Below are 15000 nucleotides of genomic sequence, written 5' to 3'. Positions count from 1 at the left end.
AGAAATTCACAACTTTATATAGTTTCACTTGTCTTCTGTTGAGACTTTTTGCGTAATAATTATTTATCCGGAGAGAGAGAGAGAGAGAGAGAGAGAGAGAGAGAGAGAGAGAGAGAGAGATATCATTTATCCAAAGAGAGAGAGAGATCATTTATCCAAAGAGAGAGAGAGATCATTTATCCAAAGAGAGAGAGATCATTTATCCAAAGAGAGAGAGAGAGAGAGAGAGAGAGAGAGAGAGAGAGAGAAAATATCTTTAGTTTATCATTGGAAATCTTATCTCTCCTCCTTTCTTGTTGCCACAATAAAGGTATCCCCTGTCAAAGGGGGATACGGCGTATCCACAGGAAAGTGGACAACCTAAACGTTAATAGAAGACAAGATCTGCCCATTATATTTTATCATTATTTCTTAATGCTGTTATGGTGGGGGAGGAGAACCATTATATAACTAGCTACGTATATTGTGAAGGAATACTCGGAGGTAGTCGGGCCTGACAGTTTTATGCCTCATTGTCTTTGGGGAGAAGAATTCCTTCCTCATTTTAACCCTCCAGACTCTCCCCCCCCCCCCCCCAGCCCCCTCTTCTCCTCCCCCAGCCTCTCCTCCTCCCCCTCCACTATTCTAAAGCCTTTTTTCTGGGACTTTTTTTGCTATTTCTTCGTGAGGTATGAGCTAATTCAGGGGTTATATGCTAGGGTTTAACTTTCCATTATTATTATTATTATTATTATTATTATTATTATATTATTGATATGAATATGAATATTATCAACATTAACATCCTCATATTTATGCATGTTTTATAAAATGATTAATTCGAAACCTAGGATATGACTACTGAACACACACACACATACATACATGCACATGTATAAATATATGTATATATATATATATATATACATATATATATATATATATATACATACATATATATATACATACATATATATATATATATATATATGTATATATATAATATATATATACATATACATATATATTATATTATATATATATGTATATATATACAATATATATATAAATATATATATATATATATATATATAAGTATGTGTATGTATATATATATATATATATATATGTGTGTGTGTGTGTGTGTGTGTGTATTTGTGTTTTTGTGTGCATATTGTGTATAATATATAATATAAATGCATTCATATATATATATATATATATATTATATATATATATGTATATATATATATATATAATATATATATATATATATATATATATATGAATATACATATATATATATATTATATATATATGTATATATATACAATATATATATATATATATATATAAATATATATATATATATATGTGTGTGTGTATGTGTATATATATATATATATGTGTGTGTGTGTGTGTGTGTGTTTGTGTTTTTGTGTGCATATTTGTGTATAATATATAATATAAATGCATTCATATATATATATATATATATATATTATATATGTATATATATATATATATATAATATATATATATATATTATATATATAAATATACATATATATATATTATATATATATATGTATATATATACAATATATATATATATATATATATAATAAATATATATATATATATATGTATGTATATATATATATATTATATATATATATATATATATATGTGTGTGTGGTTGTGTGTGTGTTTGTGTTTTTGTGTGCATATTTGTGTATAATATATAATATAAATGCATTCATATATATATATATATATATATACAGTATAAATATATATATATATATATATATAGATATATATATATGTGTATATATATATATATATATATATATCAGCCATAACTATTCCAATGTAGGACAAAGGCCTCAGATATGGTCTTCCACTCCCGTCTGTTTATGGTCTTTTTATGTCAGTCCACACTCGCAGACTTTCTGAGTACGTCAATTCTTCATCATTTTCTCCTTCCCCTGCCTCTTTTGCAATCTCTAGGAACTAATTCTGTTATTTCTTTTTCTTACATGTTGTTAGAATGTCCTCTTCTTTAGTTTGCTCTCGTATCCTTGTTGCTATTTTTCTGTCTTTTGGTGTTATTCCCATCTTTATTCTTTCCATAGCTTTTTGGGTTGTAACTAGCTGAATTTCTTGACATGGTTTTTGATGTGAATATCTATCACATGCCTACTTGATGTCGTGCGATGACAGAAGCAACGCGTTCATTCGTACGACTTTTGTAAAAGAAAAACCTAGATTTTATAACACGCCATAGAAGTTTAAAACTTACAAATGCCTTATATATTATCCGTTTCACACCCTCTGGGGCTATTCAGCTTGCATTTAACTATTCAACATTTTGCGTTTGTTTAATGTTCCCACTTAGGGTTGTGGTGACCGATGTGGTAACGTCCCTGGTGGGTGAACGCCAGGACTGGGGTTCGAGTCTTTCTCAAACTCATCAGTTTCTTTGGTTGCTGTAACCTCACCATTCTTGTGAGCTAAGGATGGGTCATCAGCAACCAATGACAGGCCCTCCCTGGTCCTAGCTTGGGTGGAGAGGGGCCTTGGTGCTGGTCATATGTATATATGGTCTGTCTCTTTGGCCTTGTCCTGCTTGATAGGGCAATGTCACTGTCCCTTGCCTCTGTCATTCATAAGCAGCCCTTAAACCTTAAACCTTTATATAAGGTACTTCATGATTTTATCGATTTCACTCTAGATAGAATAGAGAATTCCTGCTAGATCCTCCTCTCAGAGAGTAACTTTTGCTTCATGATTTGCTAAGTTACTCATAAGATTAGCCAGTATTTGATGGTCTCGGGGCCATATGTATACTTTTCTTATACATTAAAATACTTTGATAAAGATTTTAACTCTTGATTTAGGATTTCCTGCGTAAATTGCAGCGTCTGTTAGCGCCTCATTATAACCTTGGCATGAATTTACTCTTTATACATCAGTTACTGCTAAAAACGTTTTCTTCAAAATCAAACATTTTTGTAGAAAACGAAATCCTTGTAATGAAAAGGGCAGCTAATGTATTTTGGTTATATGTCATTTCAAAAACCGTTTAAACATTATTAATCACTGCTAAAAGCAGTAAATTATATGGAAATTTTGAAATATAATCCATATTTCATATTTTTCTTATGTTATATTTCCAAAAAAGTTTGCCTGAAACAAGTATTTTGTATCCTTAGTTGAGCTATTCTCTGATTCACGAAAAATAGTTTTTGCAATGCATATGCTACCTAATTTACATAGTTTTTTTCTCCGCAGCTGATTCCTTCTCTCACCAACAGGGAGTTTTCTTTTCGTGTCATGTGTAAGTTTCTTAATTCACGATAAGCTTAACTTCAATGTTTCTCGCAGTGGAAGTCTAGTATACAATGCCTTTTATAATTGATACATTTTTATTATCTTTGTTGATACCAGTTGATATTTCAATCGTCATTGACTTTTTTGACATTTTGATACGTAGCTAAAAACTCCATTGTTTTAAACATTTTCATTTTTATTTGGCTTGTGAATGTTCTTTTCCGTTTCTAATGGGGCTGACTATTTTTTAACCTCAGCCAAGAGACTATGATTTAAATCGTTTGTTTGTGCGTCTATCTTAGAGCCAGATTGCGAGGAACATTTTGATTAAGGTTTACAAATATATCATCAAAAGTGTGTCTTGTGACTGGCATAAATTAATTGCTTTTGGAGTGAGTTTGAAATGTAACTTTTTGTGGGAAAATTTTACCCTTTTCAGGAGGCCGACTAGCGGTTTCTGACTAACTGTTATTACACATCGTTGACTACAGCTAAGAACAGCACTGTCATGAATCCCACAAATAATCTTGCAATAATTTTTCATGAAAATAGAACCTACTACTGTAAACCACACCTAGCAGTAAATTAAGGGCTATTGGGGGCCAATTATTGGTTTCTGAACATCTGTTGTTACATTTGGTTGACTAGAACTTAGAGCAGCATTATCATTAAGCCAAAAATTAATCTTGCAATAATTTTCCATGGAAATAGAACTACTACTGTAACCACTACAGGCTATTGTTAATTTATGTACCACAGCTTGAGGTAATTGGTGACGTAGCCAATGTTGTAGAGATAGTATAAGGAATTTCATTCGGGCTCCTGGTTAGAAATGCATGACTTTATAAACTTTAGTTTACTTTAAGGACTGTTTGTTGTAGAGATAGTTTTAAGGAATTTCATTTAGGCTCCTGGTTAGAAATGCATGACCTTTATAAACTTTTGTTACTTTAAGGACTGTTTGTTGTAGAGATAGTTTTAAGGAATTTCATTTAGGCTCCTGGCTAGAAATGCATGACCTTTATAAACTTTTGTTTACTTTAAGGACTGTTTGTTGTAGAGATAGTTTTAAGGAATTTCATTTAGGCTCCTGGTTAGAAATGCATGACCTTTATAAACTTTTGTTTACTTTAAGGACTGTTTGTTGTAGAGATAGTTTTAAGGAATTTCATTTAGGCTCCTGGTTAGAAATGCATGACCTTTATAAACTTTTGTTTACTTTAAGGGCTGTTTATCTGGCCCTGTACAGCAGGGGAATCATATTCTCTACAGGACCTTCAGGGTCGTTTTATGATGTGCGTTCGGGAACATTGAACATTTCACAATGCGTATTGCTCGCTTACTGTCAAATCACTATTGAAGCACTCGCAGAGTAAGAAAGTCTTCATTTTCTTCTTGAAACTTCACATTTATTGCCTTGCCAACTATACAACATTTGTGAGACGTCTCCTCCCACTCAGAATAGCATCAGCTATACAACGTTTGCGAGACGTTTCTCACTCAGAATAGCATCAGCTGTACAATGTTTGAGACATTTCCTACTCAGAATAACATCTGCTGTACAACATTTGTGAGACATTTCTCACTCAGAATAACATCAGCTGTACAGCGTGAGATGTTTCAAACTCAGAATAGAAACAGCTGTAAAATGTTCGTTAGACGTTTCTTACTCAGAATAGCAACAGCTATAAAATGTTTGAGACATTTCTACTCGGAATAGCATCAGCTCTAAAGCGTTTAGTAGACGTTTCTCACTCAGAATAACATCAGCTATACAACGTTTGAGACGTCTCCGACTCAGAATAGCATCAACTATACAACATTTAAAGCGTTTATTAGACATTTCTCACTCAGAATAGCATCAGCTATACAACATTTAAAGCATTTGTTAGACTTTTCTCACTCAGAATAGCATCAGCTATACAACGTTTGAGACGTCTCCGACTCAGAATAGCATCAGCTATACAACATTTAAAGCGTTTGTTAGACGTTTCTCACTCAGAATAGCATCAGCTATACAACGTCTGCGAGACGTCTCCGACTCAGAATAGCATCAGCTATACAACATTTAAAGCGTTTGTTTGACGTTTCTCACTCAGAATAGCATCAGCTATACAACGTTTTGTTAGACATTTCTCATTCAGAATAACATCAGCTGTACAGCGTGAGACGTTTCAAACTCAGAATAGAAACAGCTGATGCTATTCTGAGTGAGAAGCGTCTAACAAACGTTGTATAGCTGATGCTATTCTGAGTGAGAAGCGTCTAACAAACGTTGTATAGCTGATGCTATTCTGAGTAAGAAGTGTCTCAAACATTTTATAGCTGTTGCTAAGCTATAAAATGTTTGAGACACTTCTTACTCAGAATAGCATCAGCTATACAACGTTTGTTAGACGCTTCTCACTCAGAATAGCATCAGCTATACAACGTTTGTTAGACGCTTCTCACTCAGAATAGCATCAGCTATACAATGTTTGAGACGTTTCCCACACAGAATAGCATCAGCTATACAATGTTTGAGACGTTTCCCACTCAGAATAGCATCAGCTATACAATGTTTGAGACGTTTCGCACTCAGAATAGCATCAGCTATACAATGTTTGAGACGTTTTCCACTCAGAATAGCATCAGCTATACAATGTTTGAGACGTTTCCCACTCAGAAGAGCAGCAGCTGTACAATGTTTGAGACGTTTCCTACTTAGAATAACATCAGCTGTACAACGTTTGTGAGACGTTTCCCACTCAGAATAGCCTCAGTTATACAATGTTTGAGACGTCTCCTACTCAGAATAACATCTGCTGTACAACGTTTGTGAGACGTTTCCCACTCAGAATAGCACCATCTATACAATATTTGAAACGTTTCCTACTCAGAATAACATCAGCTGTACAAAGTTTGTGAGACGTCTCCTACTCAGAATAGCATCAACTATACAACGTATATGAAACGTTTCCCACTCAGAATAGCATCAGCTATACAACGTTTGTGCAACGTTTGCGACTCAGAATAGCATCAGGTATATAATGTTTGAGACGTTTCCCACTCAGAACAGCATCAGCTATACAACGTTTGAGAGACGTCTCCGACTCAGAATAGCATCAGCTATACAACATTTGTGAGACGTCTCCGACTCGGAATAGCATCTGTTATATAATGTTTGAGACGTTTCCCACTCAGAACAGCATCAGCTATGCAACATTTGTGAGACGTCTCCGACTTGGAATAGCATCAGCTATATAATGTTTGAGACGTTTCCCCACTCAGAACAGCATCATCTTTACAATGTTTGTGAGACGTCTCCGACTCAGAATAGCATCAACTATACAACGTTTGTGAGACGTTCCTAACTCAGAATAACATCAGCTGTACAGCGTGAGACGTTTCAAACTCAGAATAACATCAGCTGTACAACGTTTGTGAGACGTTCCGCACTTAGAATAGCATCAGCTGTACAAAGTTTGAGACGTTTCCCACTCAGAATAGCATCCCGCTATACAACTTTTGTTAGACGCTTCTCACTTAGAATATCATCAGCTATACAACGTTTGAGACGTCTCACACTCAGAATAGCATCAGCTATACAACGTTTGTTAGACGCTTCTCACTTAGAATATCATCAGCTATACAACGTTTGAGACGTCTCACACTCAGAATAGCATCAACTATACAACATGTATGAGACGTTTCTCACTCCAAATTTACACCGTCGTTATGTTTTCTTTGGATATTTCTTGGCGTCACCGCTCTCTCGTCGTCACACTGAAGCTGAGAGAGCATTTCATTACGAGTCCTCCTTCACTCCCCCCCCCCCTCCCCAATGTCTGCCATAACAATAACACACCGCAAAGACTTTAGCAGTAATATTACCTCCTAAACAATAAACACAACAAGGAACCCTGTCGAGGGGAAACAGTGGGGTGACGTGATTGTGAGATGAGGACAAAAGTAAGGGGAGTTAAGGGTAAAGGGGAGGATGGATTTGAGGGGGAGGGGGGGGTCCCAAAGAATATGGCACTGATGAGACACTGCTTCGAAGGGGAGGAGAGGGTAGATGTGGCACTCCAAGTCGCTCTTTTCTTGTTTACTTGTCAAGTCTTAGATATTAATTTTGTTTTTATGTCTAATATTGATGACGTGAGGTTTTCCAGTTTTTCAACCGCAAATATTTGTTTATTTTTTTTCCTATCTTGTTTTGATGTTGGTGCTGTTTTCAAATATCAAAAGTAAGATATAATTTTCTTAACTAAATTGACATTGATTATATTGTTACATATGTTGTTCTTTATACGTACATATGCTAACATATATATGGATATACATACAATGGAATGTTGTATATATATATATATATATATATGATTATGTATTGATGCATATACTGTAATCTAGATCTATCCATACGTGCTTATGTATGCATGTATATATATATATATAATGTATATATGTATATATGTATATATATATATATATATGTATATATGTATATATGTATATATATATATATATATATATAGTTACTCATTTCATATATGAATCAAGTGTGTTTGCACTATTGTACAAAATATATCTGCTAAAACGTTCATCCTCCACATCTCTACAAACCGCACAATGTTTTGTTTCCTCCACATTGAAGCAATGAATCTTTTTTTTTTTCACCAAAACGTACCCTAACCCTCTGCTTTTGTATTTCCCTTGCCCTATAATAAAAATGCTCCATAAGCTCTTCACAGTCCGTTGTTTGGGCTGGTGGGATCGGTGGCCAAAAAAAAAAAAAAAAAAAAAAACTTTTCTTAGACCCGTACTATCTTTGCGTGACTCTGAAATTGCAGTCACGGCCCAGATGGTGTTAGAAAGGTGTCAGATTACGCCGTCTTGGGGCGTGTCAGGGAGACGTGTGGGGCCATGCGTGCGTGCATGTGCATAGAGCAGTTGTAGGCGTTGTGAGGGAGATGGTCTGAGCAAATAATGGGGTTAGGATATGAGTTAGGAGATTTTACATTGGGGGTCCTGTGAATCCTACAAATTTTTGGAGGGTGGGATTTTCTTGCGTCAGTTGAACTTCTTTGATACAATCATCTGATGTAATGTTACTAAATGCGGAAAATTATCATCTTGAAATTAGTGTACTGTAATTTGACTGTAATTTTTGATACAATCATCTGTATTAATATTACTAAAGGAGAAGAATTATCATCTTGAAATTAGTGTACTGTAACTTGACTGTAATTTTTGATACAATCATCTGTATTAATGTTACTAAAGGGCGAAGAATTATCTTCTTGAAATTAGTGTACTGTAATTTGACTGTAATTTTTGATGCAATCATCTGTATTAATGTTACTAAATGCGGAGAATTATCATCTTCAAATTAGTGTACTGTAATTTGACTGTAATTTTTTATACAATCATCTGTATTGATGTTACTAAAGGCGAAGAATTATCATCTTGAAATTAGTGTACTGTAATTTGACTGTAATTTTTTGATACAATCATCTGTATTAATGTTACTAAAGGCGAAGAATTATCATCTTGAAATTAGTGTACTGTAATTTGACTGTAATTTTTTTTATACAATCATCTGTATTAATGTTACTAAAGGCGGAGAATTATCCTCTTGAAATTAGTGTACTGTAATTTGACTGTAATTTTTTGATACAATCATCTATATTAATGTTACTAAAGGCGGAGAATTATCCATCTTGAAATTAGTGTACTGTAATTTGACTGTAATTTTTTATACAATCATCTGTATTTATGTTACTAAAGGGCGAAGAATTAATCATCTTGAAATTAGTGTACTGTAATTTGACTGTAATTTTTGATACAATCATCTGTATTTAATGCTACTAAAGGCGGAGAATTACCATCTTGAAATTAGTGTACTGTAATTTGACTGTAATTTTTACATCCTGATAAGACTTTTCCACCGAGATCCAGACTTGAAATTTTCATATGGACATGAGATGGTTACCAGAATTGCTATATAATTATCATAATTGGTTTTATTATTACGTATTTATCAACCTGCTTTATGACGTATGTTTAAAAGTAGTGAATGATGAACACCATTGTTGTTTCTATAATAAAAAATTTGCAGGTATTTTCCACGTAGTTGTTATTATTATTATTATTATTATATTATTATTATTATTATTATTATTATTAATTGCTAAGCTACAACCCTAGTTTGAAAAGCAGGATGCTATAAGCCCAGGGCCCCAAACAAGGAAAATAGCCCAGTGAGGAAAGGAAATAAAGAAAATTAGAATATTTTTAGTAACAACATTAAAATAAATATTTCCTATAAAAACTATAAAAACTTTAACAAAACAAGAGGAAGAGAAACTAGATAGAAGTGTGCCCTAGTGTACCCTCAAGCAAGAGAACTCTAACCCAAGACAGTGGAAGACCATGAGTACAGAGGCTATGGCACTACCCAAGACTAGAGAACAATGGTTTGATTTTGGAGTATCCTTCTCCTAGAAGAGCTGCTTACCATAGCTAAAGAGTCTCTTCTACCCTTACAAGAGGAAAGTAGCCACTGAACAATTACGGTACAGTAGTTAACCCCCTGGGTGATGAATGGAGATGTATTGAATTAAAACCTCAAGATAGAGACGACTGGCGGAATCTAACCGAGGCCCTTTGCGTCAATAGGCGTAGGAGATGGAGATGATGATTATGAATTCCCTATTCATCAATTCATATAATATAACGTTTGAAGATAATGTAAGGATTGGTGTCTTAACATTTCGTGCGTTTATTTCAAGTAATGAGATAAAGATTATTATTATTATTAGTATTATTATCATTATTATTATTATTATTATTATTATTATTATCATATAGTTTTTTTATTCCCGGATGTCCTTTCCTTCTTAGGCTATTTTCATTGTAGCTTAGCTAGTAATGATAAGAAACCTATTATTATTATTATTATTATTATTATTATTATTATTATTATTATTATTATTGTTGTTGTTGTTGTTGTTGTTTGTTGTTGTTGTTGTAGTTGTATAGTTTATTTCAGAATTTCCTTTCCTCCCTGGGCTATTTTTCCTTTTAGCTTAACTAGTAACAATAAGAATCCTATTATTATTATTATTATTATTATTATTATTATTATTATTATTATTATTATTATTATTGTAGTTGTATAGTTTATTTGAGTTTCCTTTCCTCCCTGGGATATTTTTCCTTGTAGCTTAGCTAGTAACAATAAGAATCCTATTATCATTATTATTATTATTATTATTATTATTATTATTATTATTGTTGTTGTTGTTGTTGTTGTTGTTGTTGTTGTTGTTCTTGTTGTTCTTGTTGTTGTTGTTGTTGTTGTATAGTTTATTTCAGTGTTTCCTTTCCTCCCTGGGCTATTTTTCCTTGTAGCTTAGCTAGTAACAATAAGAATCCTATTATTGTTATCATTATCAATATCATTATCATTATCAAAATCATTATTATTATTACTATTATTATTATTATTATTGTTGTTGTTGTTGTTGTTGTAACAGCAGCAGCTTAAGCAAAAGCGTAAATTTTCACGCGGACTTGCTTGACTGACATAGCCAGGTTTACGTTCGTGCCGTCTTGGCCCGTGCACGAATTAGTCACGGAGACCTGAAGCTTTATTATATCATCATTAAGCGAAGTCTTACGTTTTTCTTATTTTTGGCATTTCTCTTAAAAGACCGTACTTTAGATTACGCGTAAGTGAGGGGTCTGTCTGGCCGTAATTGAGTAAAAGTGATGTAAAGTAGCATTAAGTGTTGCAAAGTGAGGTCTTTGAGTCAGCCGACTATATCCTAGCTTAAGAAGCTTTGCTCTTGATTTATAGCTGGAAAGTTTAGGGAAATGATGTTTTAGTCTTTTTGTTTAAGGTGTAGAATAACTCGAGCTTGAATTAAGTCTAGAATTAAGACGCAGGGAATGTGTGGGAATGTGGTTCAAGGAAATATTGCATATCAATGTTTATGCAAACCCCTTTTTGTTCTGTTTTTAGGAACATCTGTTGCTGTCATAAATAAGTTCTTATTCTAATGGCAGTGTTTTAGTTAGAATTGTGAATTTCATATTCATACTTTGCTTCGGTGGTTTTTAGTGTTATATATTTACGTACTAAACATATGTTTTTGTCATGACAAAAGTTCATTCATAACAGGCGCAAACTGTTGCCAAATGGGTCACGCTTTTTCATTATTTGTAGACAAGTTTTACCTTCCGGTGTTATTTTATTAGAAGAAAAATTTTAACACTTTTCTTTTATTGGTAGACAATGTACATCATACTCGTTTCCTTTATTGGTAGACATTGCTTATCATACACTTTTCTTTTATTGGTAGACAATGTTCATCATACTCGTGTTCCTTTATTGGTAGACATTGCTTATCATACACTTTTCTTTTATTGGTAGACAATGTTCATCATACTCGTTTCCTTTATTGGTAGACATTGCTTATCATACACTTTTCTTTTATTGGTAGACAATGTTCATCATACTCGTTTCCTTTATTGGTAGACATTGCTTATCATACACTTTTCTTTTATTGGTAGACAATGTACATCATACTCGTTTCCTTTATTGGTAGATATTGTTTATCATACACTTTTCTTTTATTGGTAGACAATGTACATCATACCTCGTTTCCTTTATTGGTAGACATTGTTTATCATACACTTATCTTTTATTGGTAGAAAATGTATGTCTTATACTTTTCTTTTATTGGTAGAAAAGGTTTATCATATACTTCTCTTTTGATAGACAAAGTTTACTTCCAATGTAATTTTATTTAGTAGACTAGGTTTATCATATACTTTTCCTTTATTGGTAGACAATGTTTACCATATAGTTTCCTTTATTAGTAGAAAAGTTTCATTTACAGGTTTTCCTGAATTATTTTGCAAGGTTTATCCAAGGTTTTCCTAATCAATTTACAAGGTTTATCGAGGTTTTTTTAATGGTTTACAAGGGTTAAAAATAAGATCTTTCTGCAAAGTCAAGGTTTACCATATAGTTTCCTTTATTAGTAGAAAAGTTTCATTGATAGGTTTTCCTTAATTATTTTACAAGGTTTATCCAAGGTTTTTCCTGAATTAATTTACAAGGTTTAATCTGAAGTTTTTCTTTTAATGGTTTACAAGGGTTAAAAATAAGATCTTTCTGTAAAGTCAGGAGAACCTAACACGTTGTATTCACGCTTGAAATTTCCATTTTATTCGGTATGCAATAGAGGTCACATATTTCTCAAAAGTTAGGTTAACATGGGGTGCTAACTCTTAATATTTTTCCCAACCACTCCACTGTATTTTTTACACAGTTCGTCGGTTTTCTGAATCCCCTTTGGCATCTAGTTTCGCATTTTGCTTTTGCGAAACTTTCTGAATAACGGACGGTGGTCCAATTCTGTTTCCCTAGTGTGGCTCGTCCCACGCTAGGTCAGTACGGTGGAAACTTCAAAGATCATTCGAAGTTACTTTGCGTTTTTTATTACGATGAATCATTACCATCGTATTATATTTCTTTCAATGAGTCATACCCGGTGGCCATTTGATTTTACCATATATCTAGTCTTGCTCGAGGGTACACTCGGGCACACTATTCTATCTTGTATCTCTTCCTTTTTGTCTTATTAAGTTTTTTATAGTTTATATAGGAAATATTTATTTCAATGTTGTTCCTGTTCTTAAAATATCTTATTTTCCCTGGTTTCCTTTCCTCACTGGCCTATTTTCCCTGATGGGGCCCCTGGGTTTATAGCATCCTGCTTTTCTAACTAGGGTTGTAGCTTAGCTAATAATAATAATAATAATAATAATAATAATAATAATAATAATAATAATAATAATAATAATAGTAATTATCATTATTATTATTATATGAATGAGGACTATGAAGCGCGAAGTTGATGGTGATGAATGGAGAAGTATTGATTTAAAAGCTCAAGATACAGACGACTGTGGGAAATCTAACCGAGGCCCATTGCGTCTGTAGGCTTAGGAGATGATGATGATGATGAATCTATTAATTCAATACTAGAAAGATGCAGTTTTGCGATATGTCAGTGATATAAAAATAAGTGTTACTAGATTCAAAGGAACGGGATTTTATACATCAGAACTTTTTGGGCCATAGATTTTTCCTTTCTAGATTCACAGGTGCAGAATACTCAATTTTTATTGTTACTTCTAAAAGAGACTGCAGATGAATGCAACATTTTGTCAATAGAGTAACGAATAAAGCCTCAGAAATATTGCTCGAAATAAAAATCTACATTCATTGTGTGAATTTCAGACGTCTGTGTGTTCCAGTAAAAACAAACATTTGTGGAAAAGTTTCTAAACGCTTTTTGTCACTCTTGTATTGGGGTAAACCTGAAAAAAAAAATGTTTTGCTTCAGATATTTCATCTTTTGGCGAAGTTGGGACAAAAACAACACAAAAAACTCTGGACAGTTTTTTTTTCTTTCTCCTTTCGTGGCATTGTTATTTTATCAGTGAGTAAACATGCCTCTTTTTCAAGCATTTCACATGCAGTCTCCTCTCTCTCTCTCTCTCTCTCTCTCTCTCTCTCTCTCATATTGTTTTTATCAAGGAGAAAAAATCCTTTACATCTCTCTCTCTCTCTCTCTCTCTCTCTCTCTCTCTCTCATATTGTTTTTATCAAGGAGAAAAAATCCTTTACATCTCTCTCTCTCTACTCTCCCTCTCTCTCTCTCTCTCTCTCTCTCTCTCTCTTTTCTTTCATGATATTAGTTTTTATCAGTGAGAAAAAGTCTCTCTCTCTCTCTCTCTCTCTCTCTCTCTCTTAGTTTTTTATTACATTCTCTCTCTCTCTCTCTCTCTCTCTCTCTCTCTCTCTCTTCTTTTATCTTATTTTTATTACATTTTTTTTCTCTCTCTCTCTCTCTCTCTCTCTCTCTCTTCTTTTATCTTATTTTATTACATTCTCTCTCTCTCTCTCTCTCTCTCTCTCTCTCTCTCTCTCTCTAAAACTATACCTAAACGTATTTGTAATTTCACGTATTTCAGAAAACTCGACATCCGATCAATTTCTTCCCCCGCCTCGTATTTACGACCGGAAGATTTAATCAACCATTTTTTCTACCGTGTCTGGCCAAATACTCTTTTGGTGACGTCACTAATACGCCGGCCAGTCGTGATAAGGTCATGTTTACATCCCATCATGCAAAAGATGTCGGCCATGAACTGATTGATTGCACACGAACCAGTCGCTTGATTTTCCAGATTAGGCCCCTTTTTTTATTCATTATCTCTCCTACGCTTGATCTGCAGATATTACTCCAGCTGTAGGGAAGGTATTTCATTTTGGAATATGTATGTGTGTATACTGTGTGTATATATATATATATATATATAAATACATATATATACATACATATATATATATATATATATATTGTGTGTGTGTGTTTGTACGCGTGCGTGCCTGGATCTTTGAGTAAAAGATCGTTTGGGGGGAAGGGTTCAGTCTATAGGCCATTGTCCTGTCAGAGTGACCTTTAAACCTTTAAATGAACCAGGGCAAGTATTGCAATGTAATTGTTCATTGGCTACTGTCCTCTTGATAAAGGTAGAAGAGACACTTTAACTATAGTAAGCAGCTCTTCTAGGAGGAGACACTAAAATCTAAATATTGTTCTCTAGTCTTGGGTGTGC

At 33.5% G+C, this 15000-nt stretch overlaps 1 protein-coding gene across 1 annotated transcript in view; it reads left to right on the top strand.

Annotated features, from left to right (window-relative positions):
• The window catches only part of LOC137634851 (uncharacterized), a 22879-nt gene that overhangs the window by 6988 nt on the left and 891 nt on the right, over positions 1-15000 (top strand). The gene's annotated exons all lie outside the window — the stretch shown is intronic.

The sequence above is a fragment of the Palaemon carinicauda genome, chromosome 45 (genome assembly GCF_036898095.1).
Source record: "Palaemon carinicauda isolate YSFRI2023 chromosome 45, ASM3689809v2, whole genome shotgun sequence".
In the NCBI taxonomy this organism is placed as follows: domain Eukaryota; kingdom Metazoa; phylum Arthropoda; class Malacostraca; order Decapoda; family Palaemonidae; genus Palaemon; species Palaemon carinicauda.
This window is presented reverse-complemented; position numbering and strand designations above follow the sequence as displayed.